The sequence below is a fragment of the Triticum dicoccoides genome, chromosome 5B, assembly GCF_002162155.2.
Source record: "Triticum dicoccoides isolate Atlit2015 ecotype Zavitan chromosome 5B, WEW_v2.0, whole genome shotgun sequence".
NCBI lineage: Eukaryota > Viridiplantae > Streptophyta > Magnoliopsida > Poales > Poaceae > Triticum > Triticum dicoccoides.
This window is the reverse complement of record NC_041389.1, coordinates 455465574-455481466: the sequence shown is the minus strand read 5'-3', so window position 1 is coordinate 455481466 and position 15893 is coordinate 455465574. Positions and strand designations below refer to the sequence as shown.

Below are 15893 nucleotides of genomic sequence, written 5' to 3'. Positions count from 1 at the left end.
CCCATAGAGAGAGGGTGTGCGTGCGTGCGTTTATAGAGATGAGTGTGCATGTTTAATTATGTATATGAGCGTCTGCGCCTGTGCTGTTTAAAAATGACGTCCTAGTATCTACTTTATAACTCTTTAGTGAATTCAGTATAGAACAATTGTACTATGAAGAGGGGCACAAGCAAATATTTTTGTTTGAATTTCAAGAACAGATCCAAAGCCTAGTTATCCAAAATCCACTCCTTCACCAATTTTTGTATAAATATCTCTAAGCCCTCACAATTTCGTAGATTTTCTTCTGGTACTACAGAGACTCTCAAGGTTATTCTTACTTAGAGATCAAACAAAGACTCAACAATTCGAAAAATTGCTCCAAATATTATAGTTTTATATGCCTCCTAGCGGCGGAGACAGGGGCCGGCCAGGGCTCTGCCCCATACCTAGCCAAACGGGCCGGCATGGCCCGGCTCACGGTAAACATGCCTGGCACGACACGACCCGCGACGGCACGACCCACGGGCGGGAGGTCGCAGCCCAGGCACGGCCCAGCTACTAATCGGGCCGGCCCACCGGCATGTCAGGCCCGCTAGTTCGTTTGCTATTTGACACACTGGGCATTTTTTTTGCCTATTTTTACCTGTTCGGCCATATAGATATGTATAATAAACCGTAATCGGGTCGTGCCGTGCCGGCCCGTGTGCTCAGGCTAGCAGCCCAAGCACGGCCCAGGGCGTGCCGCGTGCCGGGCCCGGCCCGTTTAGCCCGTGTCGTGCCGGCGTGCTCACGGGCCGGCCTGGTTAGCCCGACCCATTTGGCCAGCTATACTCTGCCCCCGTCCCCCACCCTAACATCACTGATTTATGCCTAGTATGATAGTTACAGTGATTGTTGTTGCTAAAATGGTGTTTTTTATCGATTGGCCCGCCCCAACAAGGTTTAACAATACTCGGTTCTCCTTGTCCGATTTTTCTGTCTCCGCCACTGATCCTCCTGTTCTGCTCGGCACTTGCGAGTCTAACATTTCATTGGCACTTCCAAGCCGTCCGGGTATGAGGTTGTGCACGGCGACGAGTAGCAAAAACGAGGTGAACCGACATTGAGCGTCTGCGTCTGAGCCGGATTAGTTAGTTAGACTTTGATCCATTTTTTGGGGTTGTTTTGGCTGTGCCCCCAGCGCTCCGTACTGTGTTGCACTCTAGTTTGTGATGCCACTGTGGTACTTAATTTTGTTTTTCTTGGCTGGACCTTTATGTTGGCTGTTGTTGCCGGATGATGTTGTGGTGTTTGCTTTATAATCTAAAGCGGGGGGAAACCCTATTTCGTGAAAACGAGGTGACGATGAATCAATCACCATTTATTTATTTGCTCAAGTCAGTGATTTTGTTGGTGAAATGGGGCTTGGCGACTTGTGCATTTCTCCAGCTGCCGCTGGGTTGGTTTGAATTTGATCCCATGCTGTCTGCACTACATGCCTCCCGAATGTTGGTGCAGGGCAGACAGATTGTGAATTCTGTTAGAGTTGTGTCGAATATTGTATAGAATGTACGTTACAGTTGAATTCTGAGTTGTATTGTGTTTAGATATGATATGAAGTCATGTCCTAATAGAACACTTGTATCCTAGGCCTCTCATATATAATGGGAGTAGACACACGATGTAACCTATGCCAACATAATAGCACACGAACACAGGGAAAGCCGGTGGCATGTGCCGGCGTCCAGGGCGACCAGATGTGGTACTGTAGCGGTGTCATGGGGAGGACGCCCATAGTCAGGCCCCGGGGATGTAGTCATATCGGTGAACCTCGTTAACAAATCTCGGTATCGTACCTCATGTGATTGCTTGGTCCTCGAATGATCGACGGAGTCCTTGAATTTTCTAACAAATTCCATGGAGCACTACTAGAGTTTTTGTTACAAAAGCTCATGAGGGAGAATATATCCTACATTAGTTCATAGCAAACTTTGATTTTTCACTTCTGCTTCGGTACACCCCCTTGAACACAAAGACGGCTCAGATTAACTGATACCTCTTCATAAGTAAGGGTATGATAGTCATAATTTATTTGACAAACACATATACATTGTACAAGAACGGACGTGCACACCCTGCCGCGGGCTGGCCCATTCAGCCTTCTTTTTTTATGACTAGAGTTTTTGTTACAAAAGCTCATGAGGGAGAATATATCCTACATTAGTTCATAGCAAACTTTGATTTTTCACTTCTGCTTCGGTACACCCCCTTAAACACAAAGACGGCTCAGATTAACTGATACCTCTTCATAAGTAAGGGTATGATAGTCATAATTTATTTGACAAACACATATACACTGTACAAGAACGGACGTGGTATAATAGTCATAATTTATTTGACAAACACATATACACTGTACAAGAACGGACGTGCACACCCTGCCGCGGGCTGGCCCATTCAGCCTTCTGGTATGATAGTCATAATTTATTTGACAAACACATATACACTGTACAAGAACGGACGTGCACACCCTGCCGCGGGCTGGCCCATTCAGCCTTCTTTTTTTATGAAACCGCAAAAAATCGTGCGTCTTGCAGGATTCGAACCTAGGTCCTCCAGGAATTAGCACACCCGCACTAACCAACTCGGCAACGGGAGCTCCCATGTTGTTTGTATTTTTGAATGCTTAAAATAGGACACTGGAAAAGCAGAACATTTTCTGTTTGGTATTTTCTTTTTGTTTTTTGTTTCTTAAATGCGTGAAATTTTTATAATTAGTGAATTCTTTTTTCGAAAATGACGACAAAATTTCAAATTCTTGAATTTTTCTTCCAAATCAGTGAACTTTTTTCCCTAAAATTGATCAGTTCTCTTCTCAAATTCATGAACTATTTCGCAAATTGGCGATTTGTTTTTGAAAATTGTTGAACTTTTTTATAAAATTGACGAACTTTGTTTCTAAATCAATGTTTTTTTTTCAAATTTGTGATTTTTTTCCCAAATCAATGAACTTCCTTCAAAATCGATAAACTTATTTTGATTTTTTGATGAACTTTTTTCAAAATCAATAAAAGAAAAGAAAAACAAAATAATATAAAAACCCATGTAAAAACCGAAGAAAAAACCAGCCCGGTTGAAAAGGAAAACCAGAGTCTTTTTTAGTGTTATATTTGATGCACTACAAAAGATGGAAAAAGAAAAACTTAGACCATGATCAATACAGGTGTTCGAGTAGGCGAGATGGCTCCATATAAGAGCACGTCGTTTCCCGACATGCTTGAAATGGCCCATATTTTTTTGATGCCTTGTATGACCAATTCAAGGCACCATGCCAAGTTGTTTTGCTTTTCCGCAAGTTTTGCATTTTTCAGAGTTTTCTCGGTCAAAAACGCCTGATAAATGGGTGGACGTGTCACAACTTGCATATTATGTCAAAAATCGTTCAAACATGGCATGGATGACTACCATGGTCATGCCCACCAGGTTGAAAAGGTTGGGTTCATTTTAGAATGTCCAAAAGTAGACCATGTTTAATGGAGGATGTTCGGGTTGGCTAGAAGACTCTACCTGAGGGTACATTGTTTCTCAACATCCTTCAAATGGCCTAATTTTTCCCACCTCCTTCTATGATTAAATCAAGGCACCATGTCAAGCTGTTTAAGTTTTCGATAATTCTTGCATTTTTTATAGTTTTCTCGGTGAAAACTGGCTTATAAATGGCCGGACGTGACACAACATGCATATATTGTGGGAAATTCATTCAAACCTGACATGGATGCCTACCATGGGCATGCCCGCCTACTGGAAAAGGTTGGGGTCATTTCATGCATGTCCAAAAATATATCATGTTCAACAGAGGGTGTTCAGGTAAGCGAGAAGGGTCCATTTGAGGGCATGTTTTTGCGGCATCCATTAACTCACCCTAAATCTTTTCATGATCTATATGATCGATTAAACGCACCATGCCAAGTTGTTTTGGTTTTCCACAAATTTGATCTTTTCTGGACTTGTCTCGGTTAAAAAAGGCAGCTAAATGATAGGACGTGTCGCAACTTGCATATTTTGTCGGAAATCGTTCAAACCTGACATGGATCCTTACCACGGGTATGCCCCCTGCCTGCAAAAGTTTGGGTCATTTAATTTTTTTCAAAACTAGACCATGTTCAATGGAGGGTGCACCCAGATGGGCATGCCCATGGTAGGCAACCATGCTAGCTTTAACAATTTCCGACACCATATGTAAGTTGCGACATGTTCGACCATTTATCGGTCTTCTTTTACTAAGAAAACTCCAGAAAATGCAGAACTTGTCAAAAACCAAATCAACTTGGCATGGTGCCCTGAATTGCTCATAAAAGGCCATGGGAAAAATTAGGTCCATTACTTCTTCTTTTTTGCTGGGGAAATTGGGGCCATTTCAAAGATATTGAAAAATAATGTGCTCTCAGAAGAACCATTCTGACCTTACCGAATAATCTCCGTTAAACATGGTGTTTTTTGGACATCCTTGAAATGACCCCAACTAATAAATACAAAGGGATAAAATTAAAAACTGCAAGTATTTTTTAAAAGCATTTAATAAAAAAAAGAAAAAATAATTTGGAACCATTAGTTTAAAAAGTTAGTTAAAACATGTATTTTGGTATTAAAAAGAGAGAAAAGTGAATTAGTAAAATAAGAAATGAAATGAAAAAGATAGAAAAGAAAATAGAACGCTTAGGCCTTGGCCTAACTAGGCGACGGCATTGCTCTCGTCGGGTGCGTGTGGGCCCGGTCCAAGAGCTCACAGATTTGAAAAAAGTTCATCAATTTTTTTACAAAATATTCATGGATTTGAAAATTTACAAAAAAAAGTTCACTAAGGAAATTTGCCAAAAGGTTTTCTCGGTTTTGGGAACCTTGGCTTCCCAGCCATTTTTTTCCGGCTTTGGGACATTCTCGAAGGTCGTGAACCGTGTTTTTTCTTTTTCTCTTTTTATATTCTCTCTTGTTCATTTTTTGTCTTCTTTGACTTTTCGTTTATTCTGTTTATTGTTTCTATTTCTCATAAATTAAAAAATTTCGGAATTCAATTTTTTTTCATATTCTTCTGGAATTCCAAATTCGTTACTGTTTTTTTTAAATGTACATGTTTAAAATTTTGTTATTTTATAAAAAAACTGTTTGTGTTTTGAAATTCTGAGCAAGTTTGGAAGGCATGAACATTCTTTTTGAAATTTATGCACAATTTTAAAAAACAAATATTAGTCTTTTATGAACAAAATAGGAAAACTAGAAACCGTAACAAAAACCGTGCAAAAAAACATAAACCAAAGAGTGAAGGTGCTGTGTTTTTTTTTCTTGGCATTGTGTCTCTCGAACAAGAAGAAGAAAAAAAGGTTAGCAAGCATATCAGATGTGCTAGCCCAGATGGTTTGTGTGGTTACATGTAGTGCGTGAGTGCTCTAGTTCGAATCCAACCGATGACATCCATTTTTTGATGATTAAAACTAAAATAGCTAAATGGGCTGAGTCGCCGGGTATTATATGAACCTACAACGTATACGTAGAAAAGTGAGTACAATTTATGAAAAGTCTATATTATCCTTTATACGTTTTGTGAGGGGGGGTGTACCGAAGCATTGCTCTTCTTGATTTTTTTCCAGGAAAAATACTCTCTATCCCACAATGTAAAACATTTTGTGATATTGGTGTAGTGTCAAAAAACTTCTTATATTATGGGATGGAGGGAGTACATGGTATGACCGGCTAGCTTTTCCGGGCTGTCGGCCGAGTAATGCCTGAAAGGTGGACTGAAGCATAAGTGAACTGAAAATGTACTGCATTTTGTGTGCATAGAAAATTCCACACACCCTAGTTCAGCCTGGCCGCAGTCGATTTGGAACTAACTTGAGCCATTTAAGTAACCGTACCACTTTTGTCTCCCTATGAATGATCTGTGAACCAATATGAGTCCGTGATGGTTGCCTTGTTATTTTGGGTGTGAGCATCTACTGCCTGGCAAGCTGGTCACCATCTCCGTGCGAACTGTGAGGCACCGACAGTGTTGTTTGGCTCTCTATCAATTCAGTTCCCTCTCCATCGCTGTTTTGATCGCCTTGCTCATCCATGTTCTCATTCTCTTGGCCATGTCCGCGTTCGTTCTGGTCATCTTCTTTGTCCCCTGCATTCTGTCGATGCTTTTTGTAGCGGTTCATCAGCATGGCCACAAGAAGGGAACCGGTTGTCACAACTCCAGTTATGAGGAATAACCCCCCACAACTTTCGAAATTGATAGCACCTGAACCATCGGGCACGCTGTTAGTTTGATGGTTGCCCTGATTTATCCATTCTTTTTCAAATTGAATGATAGTATCTCCTCCTGTTATGTTGAGTATTGCCGTCGACATGTCAGCGCGTAGCGTAGAATTCTTGGGAAGCGCCTAATCAGCAAAGAGATCATTGTTATAAGCTGCATGTGTTAACATATAATGTTCCACCAAGAATATCCCCTTTCAAAAAATAATAATGAATATCTGACTGCATCAAAGCCTGAAAAACAGATATCGCCTCCTCCTAACAAATGCTTTCAGGCTTAGTTTCATCTATATGGTCGCATACTTGCTTAGGTGGGCAGGTGGTGCCGCAGAAGTAAGTCTCTCCACCGCTGTAATTAGTTGAGCATAAAGGTTGGTGAGAAAAAAAGTAACGGATTTAATTCTGTTATCATTCGTGTTCCACGACTTTTCAATCCCTCGGCGTGCACTAATCATTGATAGTAATAGAAATAAAAAAGATGGTAATGGATGAAAAATCTTTACGAAGCAACGAGTAATGGACTGTTCGATCCCTCGGCTCTTGGACTTAATAAAAGCCAGCCTAATAGGTAGTAACAATTTACTACGCCTCACTAATTGTAAGCAGAGAAAGAAAAGAGTGTATGGTAATGAAAGAAAATAATTTACCAACGGATAAAGAGATGCTTCAATCCTGGCGCTTGGTAAACCTAGTAAAACCAGAATGATATGTAGTAACGGTTTACTACCTGTGCTATTTTAATTGTAAGATACAGTAGATCGTAATTGTGTTATGACTAGGCCCAATTACTACTTTCCCTAGAAAAGGGCCAATTACTACAGTTGTAAAAGTGACGGTAACTTCATTATAGTGATCGTAATTGTGTTACGACTAGGCCCAATTACTACTTTTCCTAAAAAAAGGCCCAATTACACTACCTAGTACTTCTTAGTTACTACTCCTATAATAGTGATGGTAACTTCGTTACTACTTCCTATAAGCGAATTACTATTACTAGCAAAAGGGCCCGTGCGTTGCAACGGGAGAAAAAACATCGTAAAGTTCATGAACACTTTTACAAATTTTTGAACATTTTTTGAATACATGAACATTTTATACTATTTGCAAACATTTGTTTAAAGTTGTGAACATTTTTTAAACAATTTTCTTGAATGGGCAAACATTTCTACATTCGACGAGTATTTAATTGGAAATTGGTGGAACAATTTTTGAAATCCACTAACTTTTTTGATTTAGCGAACATTTTTTGAAATGCATGATCATTTTTTGAATAAGAAAATATTTTATGAACATATAAACTATTTTGTAACTCACAAATAGTTTTTGAATAGGCCTGCAGGGTGGTGCTCCTCACAGCATCGGGGTCGTCCGTGTTCAGGAGCTGCAGTTCAAGATTGGTGGTAGAGGACCTAGTTACTTTTCCCACTTTTATGATAGAGTCTTTCTAGTAAAATCTGATGGTTCTGCCATATTTTTCTTTTTTTAGTACCTCCATGTAACCTGTATCACCATAGTCTTATCTAATGCAGCTTCCAGGGCGTTTGGGGCCCTTTCCCTGTAAAAAGAAAAAAAAATTGTGTGTCACTTGATGTGTACGGGGTGCTATGGTGGGGGAGATAAGGTCATGTGTGGAAAGGGATCGGTTGCAGGAAACGACTGGACCAGAAAAGAGGTGAGGTAGCGGTGTGTGGGAGTGGGACCCTATAGTGGACGCGTGGCCCGGCTGTTTATAGTCAGCTGGATTAGAGCAAATTTCCCCATCTCAACCGAATCCCTCCCACAGATCGCCCGCCGTGCTCGAGCGCGAGCGCCTCCCCGCTCCCTCGTCCAAGAAGCAGGCACGAGCAGGCGCCCCTCTCTCAAGGGCCCTTTTTCCCCGCAGCGAACCCAATGCCCAATGGGTCGAGCCAACCCTCCCGCCGGCGATCTGCAGTAGCACCCCGCTGGTGAGCCAGCTCCTTCCCGCGCTTCTCCCCGGTCTCCTCTCTCTCTCTTCTCACCCTCTCTTCTCTCTCGAGCAGGACGTAGCAACTCCGGCACAATAATGGCGCCGCCCATGGATCTCAGAACTGCCGCTGTCACGCCCGCATCATTCAGAACCTTCACCGAAACCCCCCGTCGCGATCCTGCATGTGCGTGTCAGCACCACAACAATGGCGCCGCCCAGATCTCAAAACTCCCGTCGTCATGCCCGCGTCATTCGTCAGAATCTTCACCGACGCCCGCCATCGCGATTCTGCATGTGCGTGTCAGCAGGAGCATCTCCCGCATTGGCCTCGACCTCCTCTCGTCGTCTCCCTCTCTTTGTGTCACAGGCCGGCGGCGAGCTCGTGGAGGCATGGAGGCCCGGCAGCCATGGCTTGCTGCGAAGGAGAGAGAGAGAGAGGGAGGTGAGAGATAGAACTGGAGGGCGAGGAGGGAAGGACAGGAGGGAAGGGTGGCGCCTTAGTCCGACGGCGGCGCTCCGATGGCTGGCCGGCGCGGGGCGGCGGGGTGGCTCGAGCGCGAGCCCGCGCGTGGAGGCGCTGGGTGCGGTCGGTGGCAGCAGACGCGGGATCGCGGGTTGAATGCAAATAAATGAAGGGTGTTTTTTGTAAAACTAAAACGTCTTCCCAGGTCCATTTAAAATAGAACTGCGGGTTGAATATCTCCAAACATAAGGGGAAGAGGGGAAGATAGGGGAAGATTAGGGGAAGATAGGAGGCGAGCGACAGATTTAGTGCATGATGATCGTAATCATTGCGATTGTTTTTCGCGGAGGAACGGGCGAAGCACGTGGGACGAGTCGTGCGGTTCTAATTAGCGCGTACTGGCCTGCGGGCTCGATGGACCGGAGCGTAGGCTAAGACATAATGCGCGCATGCTTAGCTTAGCACGTGTGATTGACTATTCATCATCCAGGATGAGAAATAATTATTGTTCACCTTCCTCTATTTTAATATTAGTGCACTGTAATTTTACGTTTCGTAAATTTTATCTTATTTCCCATATAAAAAGAGACCATAAGAAAATATATAATCACCGTAAAAATATATTTTATGTCACGTAAAATTACAAACATAAAAAATATAGTGTAAAATATACATAAAATTTAATCTTTCTAGTCTTATGTCCTATATTTTTGTTTTCTCATGCCAAATTTTACACAGTGATTCAATATGAACGTAACTATTTGTATTTTAAATGTAATTTATTTATGAAACCGGCATAAGATTACCTCGGGTGAAGAATAACTTATTCTATCACCCGAGATAATCTTACGATCGCTTCATAAATAAATTACGTTTGGAATACAAATAGTTACATTCGTATTGATTCACAACGTAAAATTTGGTATAAGAAAACAAAAAAGAAAGGTTATAAGACCAGAAATATCGCATTTTATGTATGTTTTACACTATGTTTTTACGTTCGTAATACGTAATATAAAATATTTTTTACGGCGAATATATATTTACTTACGTTCTCTTTTTACGTATGAAATAAGACAAAATTTATGAAACATAAAAATACAGTACATTGACGTCAAAATAGAAAGGGGGTGAAGAATAACTATTCCTCACCCAGGGTGACGAATAGCGCGATATATATTCTTAAATGTGAATATGGTATTTGATTTAGAAAAAAAGGATAGCCAAACACCAAGATATCTAAAAGTAACGGAAACCAACCAACAAAGACTATTTCTCATAATCCACTGAATTCTAGACCTAGTCTCAGTATGATCAATTGCAAATATGAGGTCATGTTAAAGTTTCTTATAATAGAAGTACAACTTGGTTTCTCCAAGTCACCTGTATGTTGTTGTTTATGGAAGTTAAATCTATAAAAAATGATATTGTATTCATTTTGCTATTTTTCCTTGCTTGGCCTTGGCACCGAAGCGGTTCCAGAGATTTCTTATCCTAAAATTGCATCATTCCACTGGGAGATACAATCATTTATTTTCGCTATTAGATAGCCATACAATCATTTTTCTTTGATTTTTCCAACATATATTTATATATCTTGAATTTGAATATTTGAGCTGCAATCTTGTGGTGACATGGCAAGTATGATTAAGAGAAACTCATAAGCACATAATCTGCTTAAATCACTAGCAAAATTTTGAAGAGAATAGTGAGTATAGTGAAACTTACAAATGCAAAACCCGCACTCTTGTAAATAGGCCCTACCATTGTGTAACCTTGGTTGTACTTTGCAAGAAATAGGTTGATGTATGGGATTTCAAGTACAAGCGCAGAAATGCTTCCATTAGAAAGAGCACCATAGAAATCATCAGGTGTAGCATAGCCCCTGATCTTTGATGTATGAAAACCAATATCCAACAGTAGACCCTCTATATAGGAACCTTGGTGGAACCCTACATAGTCGCCACGCTTCTGGAGCTCGTGTACATCAATCATAGTTGGTGAAAGCTGTTGTACTGTAAGCATTGATGCAAAGCTTGCTGTATAGCTCGCTGCAAGTACCAGAGCAACAATCTTCCATACACGCAGACCAATTTTAGCTCCAAAGCTTGACAACTCCTCCTCTGCAAAAATAACAATCAATACTTTATTAAGACGCTGAAGAAATTTCATAGCTGGAATATTGCAATGCATACCCACTAGTAGAAAAAGGGCCTAATGTGAAGCTCATTACTCCCGGTTTGTAATTTAACTGGCACTAATGTGACCATTAGTGCCGATTTCAACGGCTAGGCGGGCGGCGCTCATTAGTACCGGTTCGTGGCAAACCTTTTGTACCGGTTCGTGCCATGAACCGGTACTAAAGTGGTGGTGGCCTTTAGTACGGGTTGGTGGCTCCAACCGGTACTAAAGACCCCCTCCCCTTTAGTACGGGTTCGTGCCACCAAACCGGTACTAAAGGGGTGCGCTGCCACCCACAGTGCACAATATTTAGTCCCACCTCGCTAGTTGAGAGGAGCTCGCACCGGTTTATAAGCCCCGCCGCGGCTACCATGTCGAGCTCCTCTCTAAGAAGGCCTTTGTTGGCCTATTGCAAGTCTTCTGCCCTGTGGGCCCTACTGGGTCATACGGGCCTGCATCCTGGCCCAACTAGAGGTTGGGTTTCTAGTCGTATGCAGGCCGTGCCGGCCCAGTAGGTGGGCTCCTTTTGTTTTATTTCAAAAAAATTAAAAAAAATCCTTTAGTCCCGGTTGGTGTTACCAACCGGGACTAAAAGTCCACCAGACCACGGTGCGTTAGTGCCGGTTCATGCTGAACCGGGACTAAGGGAGGGGGACCTTTAGTCCCCACACTTTAGTGCCGGTTGCAGAAGCGGCACTAAAGGCCTCTATGAACCAGTAATATAACTCTGTTTTCTACTAGTGACCATTTAAAACTTGCTAGAAAGTATATGTAATTTCTTTAGATGATGAATGCAAGTCATACCATCAGTTTTTAACTGATACAAGCTAGGATCAGTTCATTTCCTCCATATGATTCTTTAAGCACTACTAATTTGATTGATATAAGTTACTTCCATTTCAACTTTTTAAGATAAATTTGAACTAAATAGATTCCTATAGATTTTTAATCAGATCAATGTAGTAACCTTTCTAGAAGGAATCTTTTGCCGATTCTTCTTATTTTAACATGATGCAACATATGCTTTGTTTGTGCTACTTAAATACTTGTCTGAATTGGATTCTACAAAGATCTAAAAAACTATAATGTTTACTCAACTCTCTTCAAAAATGGAGAATATTGTAGTCGCCAGTTGTTTGAGTGAAAAGGGACCATGAGCATGTTCATTGCCATTTAGACACTCCAGCAGCCAAACAACGACTCCTGTGTACATAAAGAATAAAATGCTGCCAAACCACATCATAGTGCTAAATGGTTTCAAAAAAAGCCACAAATCCTTTAACATGTTATCCTTCACCGGAACAATCATCCCTACTCCGGATTCCGTGTATGGTACGGTGAAGTCGACATACAGTGACCTGTTGTATCTTATAGTAGTATCTGCCACCGCTATGTCATAAACCTGCAATGGCATTAACCACCTTTATATACTTGATAAATAAATGAATATGTACAATTTAAGATTGATTAAACAACATAATTAATCTCAATTGTTCAACAAAGAGAAATATTTTAGCAAGCAATAGACCTTTTGTTTGCTTCAAAAAAAATTGTGTGGCTCTTTCTGGTTGGCATCGTTTTATGTTTTTTAAAAGGAAGAAAACCTTCGGCCTCTGCAATCTTTTTGTGTATAAAATGAAATAATTGCAGACGTAAAGCAGCATAAACACCGGATGGAAAAGCGGAACACAATAAATACATGGTAAAATGTTTGAGCTAGAGTTTTTTTTATTAACAGTGAGATGTATAGAGATTCTAGTTTACGCACATGCTAGATTGAGAAATTGCCTTTTATAAAGTATTTCTTACCTGGAGATAGACTTGGTAAACGAAATCATTGTAGGTCCCCGTAGTTGATGTATCAGTTGTGCCAAATAGGAAGTAGTCAAAATGAAGTGAAAGATTCTTTGCTACCTCCTCAAATATGTCAATTACCAGCCCACTCGCTTTTATTTTATTTGTGTTAGGATCTTTGTATGCATTTATAAACTCTGGATATTCACTCGAGCGGACACCAACTCTAAGATTCTTACTAACTGTAGGAATTTCCAAGCCCGTTGGTATTTGAGTTGAGTCTCCTGGCCAAATTACAGGATTTAGACCAAGCATCGAGGATGGTCCTGTTTTTCTAAAGTCATCTTGCTTTAACTGTCGTGAAGTCCACTTTCCGCACTCCAAAACCCGATTTCTCGCCAACCTCTCCCAATCACGTTTATTATCTGGAACACACAAACTTGGAGCTGTCTCCTGTCTTTAAGGTCAAATTCACCACTTAAACCTCTGAAATTATTTTGTACAATTGCTGATAAGAGTTCAGGGCCGTTAGTGGAAATAACCATGGATTCCAAGCATGTGGAGTTTTTAGTGGACCATCGTTGCTTATCTTTGGCGCTAGATATCCCAACCTTTTCTGCTGCATGTGCGAATGCCCATATAGTATCATAGCCCCATAGTCCAACAATGCTTAGTTTGTTGAAGGGTGATTCATCTGGGTTATCCTGTTGGTACATTCTGTTCCACCTTATGGATAAGTTGTCTAGTTCTTGTGATCTGGGAACATGATACCTTACTCCTAGCACACCATTCATTGCCTCAATGACACTCGAACTGAGTGAGTCAATGATGTTTGCCACTCCATTCGTGGTGATCCACACAAATCCCTTGTTCATCATCCCTACCTCTTTTGCCTTCGTAAAAAGAAGGGAAGTCATAGTGGATGACATATGAACAATAAATACTCTTGTTTGCATTGCCATCAACCCAGTGAGTTCTTGCACAATGTTCTCATTTGTTGCCATTGAAGGGATGACACTGCGATACGCGATGCGGGCATCAATTTCATGAAGTGCATCAATGAGGTATGGTAGAATGCCTCTCCCATATTCAGTGTCATCATATATTGCCACCACTTCTCTCCATCCATAGGCTTGTACAAGCGAGGCAATGCTATTCACTTGAGCCGAGTCATCCAGTGTTGCTCGTACAAAATATGGTCTACTATCAGAAGTGAGAGAGGGACTTGTTGCCGTGAATGATACTATGGGGGCTTGGGTTAAATTTCCAAGATTGGATATGAACACAGCTTCTGACGATTTCTGGGGACCAATGATGGCTTGCACTTTGTATTTCTCTAGTAACTCAATAGCTTTCGAAAGGGCAAACGAAAGAAAGCGATGGTCAGATAATATCTTTGGAATAATCTTTAGTACTCAACATCATAACTGGTTCTTTCAAAGATTGGAAAAAGGTTAAGAAAAATAGTTTTGGACTTTCTTATTATATTAGTCAATACTCTAATTGACATTCGTGTACCTATCCTTCCTCATAATAAACAACCAATTGATGCCACAAGAAGCTAATATATGACAAAACACACAAGTGCAAGGAGATACAATATTTAACCTCTTATTGGGGAACATACGTACTTACACATATATTAAAATTATAAGGGTAACAACATAATGCTATGGAGAGATTAAGAAGATTCTGTTCAGAATTTTGCCACAAAAAAGAGATTGCGTTCACAATACGAGACACACGACTAGAAATATTAACCCACCCATTAAGAAATGCCAGAGATGAGTTTCTGAGGTATTCTAACTCTTAGCTAACTTAGAAGGATTATTATGAGTACAATTTACTCCTTCCTTTGCAAAATGTACTGTGTTATTTGTTTCGTGAAAATGCAAAGCTTGTGTCTCGACACAATAATAGAAAGAACTTGTGTCTATCACTATGTCTCATTTGGCAGCTGGTTCTAGCTTCTTGTCGATGTTGGGTACCATGTATTTTGACTCACTAATTTTGACCTTGACAGTAATTTCTAATTACAAAATACAATCACAAGAAATCACATTGTAACATAGCACACGTACTATTGGATTAATTTTGGTCAGTGCATGCATTGGGACACCCTTAGCTTTCCGTGGCAGACAATGAAATTCCCACAGCTCCTTTCGAGAAAAGGAGGTTTGGGAGGCTATCCCTCAAATGAAACATAATAAAACACTTGTACAAGATGGATTTCTGAGTTTTACCATGTATTGTGGGAGGTAATCAAAGATGACTTGATGGACTTATTCCATGCATTTCATAGCAGTGACCTACTTTGGGGGTAAATTAATTTATTCCAAAATATAGACCACACGAATCCAACAATTTGTCACATTTGACTACTAACTGTGAGTTTCAAAGCATATAGTAAGGTGAAAAAAAGAACATATCCTTTTATGGATTACGTGGTTCCTCCAATCCAAATGGCATTCATGAAGGGTAGAAACATTCTTGAAGGGATTCTAATTCTTCATGAAACTGTTCATGAGCTCCATCAAAAAAGAAGGGAGGGTAGCTTTTAAAATTTACTTTGAGGAGGTGTACTGGAAATTCAAGTGGCATTTTCTTCTTCAAACCCTTCGGATGAAAGGATTTTCACCTCTTTGGTGAAAGTGGTTGGAATCATATCTGCTGGAAGTTTTGGTATCAAAGTTAACAATAATTTAGGGATATGGTTCCAAATAAAGAAAGGCCTTGTCAGGGAGGATCTTTCTCCCTGTATGAGCCAAGTTAGAGGATCTTATGAATGGGATGGTGCTTCATCTACTGGATGATACCATCCTATTTATGGGCCATGACACTGAAAAAGCAAAGAAAACATGCACTGCTTGGCACATTCGAGGGTTTGTCTGGTTTAAAAACACATTTTTCATAAAAGTGAGATCTTTTGCTCTGGCGAGGCGCATGATACAGCTGATCAACACTAGCATGTTTGGATGTGAACAAGGTTCAATTCCATTTTGGTGTCTCAGAATCCCATATTCATGCAAAATGGCGGGAAATAGAGGAACATCACAAAAAATTACAAAAGGAGTGGGTAGGCTAGTCATGATGAATTTGGTTCTTAGCAGTTTGATGACATTTTTCTTCCACGTCCCTAAAGGAGTGCTAAAATGGCTAGATTGTTTTTGGTCTAGATTCTACTGGCTAGTGGAAAATCAAAAGAAAAGGATGTCTCGTAAAATGGACTTTGTTATGTAGGCCAAAAGA

The 15893-nt window shown here is 40.7% G+C and overlaps 1 pseudogene; it reads right to left on the bottom strand.

Moving 5' to 3' along the window:
• Positions 1–5951: 5951 nt before the first annotated feature.
• Positions 5952–15893, bottom strand: part of LOC119309725 — an 11208-nt pseudogene continuing 1266 nt past the window's right edge.